This window comes from Apodemus sylvaticus, chromosome 3, assembly GCF_947179515.1.
Source record: "Apodemus sylvaticus chromosome 3, mApoSyl1.1, whole genome shotgun sequence".
Classification (NCBI taxonomy): domain Eukaryota; kingdom Metazoa; phylum Chordata; class Mammalia; order Rodentia; family Muridae; genus Apodemus; species Apodemus sylvaticus.
The window spans coordinates 38765064-38771250 of record NC_067474.1 but is presented as its reverse complement, the minus strand read 5'-3'; the positions used below and the strand labels follow the sequence as shown (position 1 = coordinate 38771250).

General features: G+C 42.7%; 1 pseudogene; it reads right to left on the bottom strand.

The window, feature by feature from the left end:
• Positions 1-1688: 1688 nt before the first annotated feature.
• Positions 1689-4240, bottom strand: LOC127680219 (peroxiredoxin-6-like; annotated as a pseudogene).
• Between the last annotated feature and the right edge of the window lie 1947 nt (positions 4241-6187).

Below are 6187 nucleotides of genomic sequence, written 5' to 3'. Positions count from 1 at the left end.
GGAAATTTTACATCTATCTTTATAAGGGAAAGCAGTCTACAAATTTTGTTCATTGGATCTCTTTGAGTATCAGAGTAACTATAGCCTCATAAAATGAATTGGACAATGCCTTTTCTGTTTCTATCATGTCTTCTATCCATTTCTGTCATATCTTCAATGGAAGTTCTCTCTTCCATCTCTCATATTCTGTTGGCTGTTATTGATTGTGTTTTTGTGCTGATGTCTAGGCATTTGGAATTGAAAAGATTGTAGTTTTTTGTGTTAATATCTGGTCTTGTGTTTGTTGGGTGGGTATTTTGTTCCATGGTTTCTGTTTACTCTCTAATTCTGGATTTTTTTTTGGAGTCCTGATAGGTATGGCCACTGGGGGTTCCAGGTAATATGTGTTTCGGGATATTGGGACCTGTCAGGGATGGGGAATGGCTTATGGGGACTGACAGTATCCACAGGAGGGAGGGAAACAGGGTGTTCCACCAGGATCTGCTTATCCTCTTGGAATGAAGGAAGAGAATAAGGAGAGGCCAGAGAAGGTGGTCTGTTACAGAGCTGGGGTGAGACTGGGGTTGGGGGTTGGGGGGGAGGACTCAAAGGAATGGAGAGAGTTGAAACGATCTGTAGTCAGCCAGTTGCTTCCCTATCTGGAGTGACCTGAGGTTGTGCCTGCTAGATGTGGAGGGACATAGGGCTTAGATAAAGTGATGTGATAAGGGAAGGTTAGGAGGGAAAGATCTGTGTAGTCCACTGGAGATGGATGCAGGACAGGAAAGAGGTACGCAACACATGTTCTGCTGCACAGCTGAGGATGAGACAGGAGGATTGAATCTAGATGAGAAGGAAGAGAGCTTCACCTCGGCCGGCCGCCTACCTCCTTCCCTGGCAGAAGTGGCCTTTTGGTTTCCAGGGAATGCTTGCTGAATTTGGATTCTGTTTCCCTGTTAAGAGTGCTATTTTCTTTTCTTTCTTTCTTTCTTTCTTTCTTTCTTTCTTTCTTTCTTTCTTTCTTTCTTTCTTTCTTTCCTTTCTTTCTTTCCTTTCTTTCTTTCCTTTCTTTCTTTCTTTCTTTTCCTTCCTTCCTTTCTTCCTTTCTTTTTTATTCTGATCAGGATTTTGCCTCAGAAGGCAAAATTCAGAAATGGACACCCAAGACAAGGACATTTAGTGGTAAAACATTGTCACAGCCTGTCTTTTATAAGGTGCATTCACATGCAGATATCACCAGAAAGCAGACATGGAAATTCCAGGAGGTACATGCGCACTTTTGGGAGGCGAAAGGCTTTCTGAGTCCACTTTGTTAGAAACGTGCAATGGATTCCCTATAAAGAATTCTCCTGTGCTGATGCCAGAATTCTAAAAATACAGAATTGAAAGTTTCTCCCCATTTTAGTGTTCTCCAAGGTGGGTAAAAGAAGATTCAGTTTGGAAAGCTACAAAAGGTGTTTCTCATTCCAGCATGGAGCCCACACTGACAGTACCTTGCTGATCAATCACAGTGGAATCACCAAAACATAATCCCTTTCAAAGAAAGCCAGTCAGCAGGGCACTGTGATGAAGGCACAAAGAATTCCTAGAAGGTTTTAGTGCCATTTCCATTTAATGACCCAGTAGATAGCCAGCCACCTACAGGACTTTGGCTGTTATCAATCTTTCTCAGAACTGCTGCAAGGACTTGCAGCTGTCTGCTGACATCCTCAGGTCCCAGTGCTGGGTGAGCAGTTGCAGCCCCAATTCCGACAGATTTGAGGCTGGGGTGTATAACGGAGGTATTTTTTGCCAGACAGGAACTCTTTGGTGAAGACTCATTTAGGGAAACATCGTTTGGCTTCCCTTTCAGGCAGGTCGGGAAGGACCATCACGCTCTCTCCCTTCTTCCAATCAACTTTGCTGCTGTCGGCTGGAGAGAGTCAATCACTCTGAGAATCTCATCAAAGTTCGTGCCTGTGGTGGCTGGGTAGAGGATAGACAGCTTTAGTTTCTTGTCAGAGCCAAAACCGAACACCATACAGACTGTCACAGACATGTCATTATCATCCTTCTCTGCTGGATCCAACATACCCAAAGGGATCGCAAGGTCCCTGTCCTTATCATCAATGATGGGAAATGGTAACTTTTCTGTGGGTGCTGCACAACTGTAAGCATTGAAGTCCTTGCTCCAGACAATATGATCCTCAACACTGTCTGCTGAAAGAGCAATCAACTTAACATTCCTCTTGGGCAAACTCGCGCCAGCTTTGCAGCTTTGCCAAGTTCTGTGGTGCACACTGGGGTAAAGTCCCGTGGGTGGGAAAAGGGAATGTCCCATGAATCTCCCAGGAAATCGTGGAAGCAGACACGGCCTCAAAGTTGAGGTCATCAACCTCAGAGTTGGGGGCTTCGTCTTCCAGGCATGGCGGCAGCGGTGACATGACACTGAGAACAAAGAGGCGCAGCCGCAGCAGTGAGCCACTATTTTCTTTATAAAGGAGTTTTTTTTTCTTTTTTTTATTCGATATATCTTTATTTACATTTCAAATGATCCCCCCTTTTCTAGCCCCCCACTCCCCGAAAGTCCCATAAGCCCCCTTGCCTCCCCCTGTTCTCCCACCCACCCCTTCCCACTTCCCTGTTCTGGTTTTGCCTTATACTGCTACACTGAGTCTTTCCAGAACCAAGGGCCACTCCTCCGTTCTTCTTGTACCTCATTTGATGTGTGGATTATGTTTTGGGTATTCCAGTTTTCTAGGGTAATATCCACTTATTAGTGTTTTAATGACAAAGGTACATCATGTGAAGCCTTTGCAAACTGCTTTGGCTTTGCATGCATAAAACTGATTCTCTGCCATCCATCCCAGCAGACATCATTTGCTCAAAAGATGTGCCTTCCATACTGCAAGGACAGGTGTGCCTCTCTGTTACAGTGATGAAAAACTCTAGTACACCATGTTTTGTGAATGAATTGTAATTAATGGACTTCCACATCTGCTGTAAAATTAATTCATCCCCTCATTAACACCAAACATTGCCCAACACCCTCCCATCTTTACCTGTCAAAGTAAATATGACCAAAAAAAAAAAAGATTTTTAGAAAGACAATATATTTAACCACTCTGAACAGTGTTCAACCATAGTCAAATTACAAACTTCTATGAAAGTTTGGTCTGTAATGTGTTGTGGGGTATCACAATGTAGAACACTGTGTCATTACTATCTCAGTGAAGCAATGTTGATGTGAATGTTGGTTCTTCTTTAACAAAAGCAATTAGAAATTCTCAACAATTTACAAGTCATCTTATATACCTTGAGACAGATATGAAATTACCAGCAATGTGTGCACTGTCTGATTCATTATTTTTACCTAAAATTTAAAAGACATAAAGTCAAATGTTTTTCTGTATTGGTATAAATAGTCAAAAGTTTAAAAGAAACCATTTTTTAACTCTATTTGATATTCAGTCTATATGCTAGATACACTACCAAACAGAAAAACTAGGAAAATTCTGAAGGCAATATATGTTAATTAAATGTTAATTATTCACCATGATCATCTCCAAGATATAGTGAGAGTACTTTTGTATATCACATCTCAAAGAAAAGACTCCATCCATCTATTATCTAACCATATTAAGTCATTGTGACTTCTGGGGGGAAAAGCACATAATTTGTCATTTGGAACAACGAAATGTCTTCTCTTCCTCCTCCTTTTTCTCCTCCTCCTCTTCCTCTTTTTTGCTCCTCCTCTTCCTCCTCCTCCTTCTTCCCTGCTCAAATTATGTAGCTTCCCATGGTTCTCAGTGTGTGAGGCCACATGCCCCTTAACCTTCTTACTCTCTGATCTCAGTCTTAAACAACTCTTTACTTCAGCCCAATAAGAAGATATAAGATTGCCTTTAAGGCCTACTTATGTCATAAGGGATAAACTACTTCCCCGGAAAGCCTTAAAATTCATCAACTCTTATATCACATAAAGCAAGTATCGGTTTGTTTTGCTTTGCGTTGGGGTCTTGCTACATGGTCCAAGCCAGGGAGCTTCCTGCCTTGGCCACTGCTCTCAGCGTTGCTAAGGCGAGTGCACACCACCACAAGCAGCTTCACGTGGGTTTCCTTGGCTGCCACTTCCTACCTTACCACGCCACTTTTTATGCCTTTAGTCCTTCCTTCTCTCCTGAGCCTCAGGTTTTCTTCTCTGATCTTTCCTTCTCCTTGACTTACTCGCCTCTCCATCACAGATTCGCAGTTTCAGTTTACATAGGTTGCCATAACACATTACCATCACCTGGGAGGCTGAAAGCCAGAATCAGAGAGACTTGGGTATCCATAGACATGGTTTCTTGTGAATCTTCTCCATGGTTTGTTATGGTTCTCTTGCCATGTATCTGAAGATAGTATCTCTACTGGCAGTGCCTGTTTGAACCAATTTTATAAGTGTCCAGACACACTTCATTAGGGCCTAACCTAATGACTTTCTTTTTTTAAATTTATTTATGTATTTATTTATTTACACTCCATATTTTATTCCACCCCACCCCTGACCACCCTCCGACTGTTCCATATCCCATACCTCCTCCCGACTTCTGTCTCCACATGGATGTCCCCACCCTCTACCCCACCTGGCCTTTAAACTACCCTGGCACCTCCAGTCTCTTGAGGGCCAGGTGCATCATCTCTGAATGAACACAGTCCCGACTGTCCTCTACTGTATGTGTGTTGGGGGCCTCATATCAGCTGATGTATGCTGCCTGTTTAATGGTCCAGTGTTTGAGAAATCTCAAGGGTCCAGATTAATCTTCAAATACAATCAGTCATATCCTGAAGCTTTAGGGATTAGGCCTTCAACCTATAAACTTATGAAGAGTTTATAGAATTAGCCCATATTTCATACTTTCCCTTTCTTGAAAAGAAATGGTTAAAAAAAGAACCTTATATCTAAACTTTAAATTTAAATTACCAGCCACATCAAAATCAAATTCTCATCAGGTGTGCTGTGTCTTCCATTTTGCTTAGGCTCTTGCTATAGGAAAAAATGTTGGAATCAAGTCTGAGTAGGCTATCCTACATTTCTAAATGACTGGGAAGGTTTGCACTTTGAAACTTAAAACAGAAGAAAGGAATGTAATTTTAGTTTGGAATCATTGCCTCATAATAGCGATATGGTGGTTTGAATGAGAATGGCCCCTACAGGCTCATATATTTGAATGACTGTCAGTTGCTAGAACTCTTAGGGAAGAATGGCTCTGTTAAAGGAGGACTGTCATTGGGAATGCTCTTTCTTTGCCCCATACTTGTGGACCAGATTTAAGTTCTCAGTTACTGCTCCAGTACCATGTTTGCCTGACTTTTGCCCTGCTCCCTACCATGATCCTCTTGAAGTCTAAGCCCCAAATTAAATGTTTTCTTTTATACATTGTCATTGTCATGGTATTTTGTCACAGCAGAAGAAAAGCAAATAAAACGACTGAAAACAGTAAAATCACACTTTCTCCCAAAAGGAATTTTATATTATATTTTTAAATGCATTTAATTTTTTTGTGAGACCTTGAAAGGTAGCTCAGTCCCTGGTTAAGCTAAGACTTGAAGCTGTGGAGACCCTGAAGGGATGGTAAGAACTTTGCCTGCTCCCAGACACTAAGCCCCTGTCACTAGCTACAACCCCCCCATAGATTTGTGGCCATCAGAAACATAAAAGCAATGTCCCAAGCCCCTCCACATGTAGAAGACATGACCGGCCTGTGGTCATATAGGCTCAAAACAGAGATATCCATTTTAATGAGGCACATGGATGCCTGGAAGGCTTAGCCAATAAGCATGCCTTCCCAGATATTCCTCCCTGCAAAAAGTATTTAACCTCAGGCCCACCCTGAGAAGTAGGGTATGGTTTTACATATCCACTTTCCGTCATGACCCTAAATGCCTTAAAACCATCGACTGCCTCCTTTCATCAGGATCCACTTTGGGGAGCCATGGAGAAGGCCTTCACCTATAGAGCCGCCATCTTGTCTCTTGTAGAAGGCCTCTCTGCATTCTTAGCCATGACTGCCACAAGTTCAAGTCAAGCCTGCTGCCATCAAGTCTGCTCTGGTCAGGCCAAGGATGCCCCACCCCACACTCTTTGGAACCAGCTAGAGTTCCACTTTCCTTCCCATCCCAGAACCAGATCGAGTCCTCAGGCCTGGATTCTGTTCTCAGCATTTCCTCGACTTCCAGCAGAGGCTGG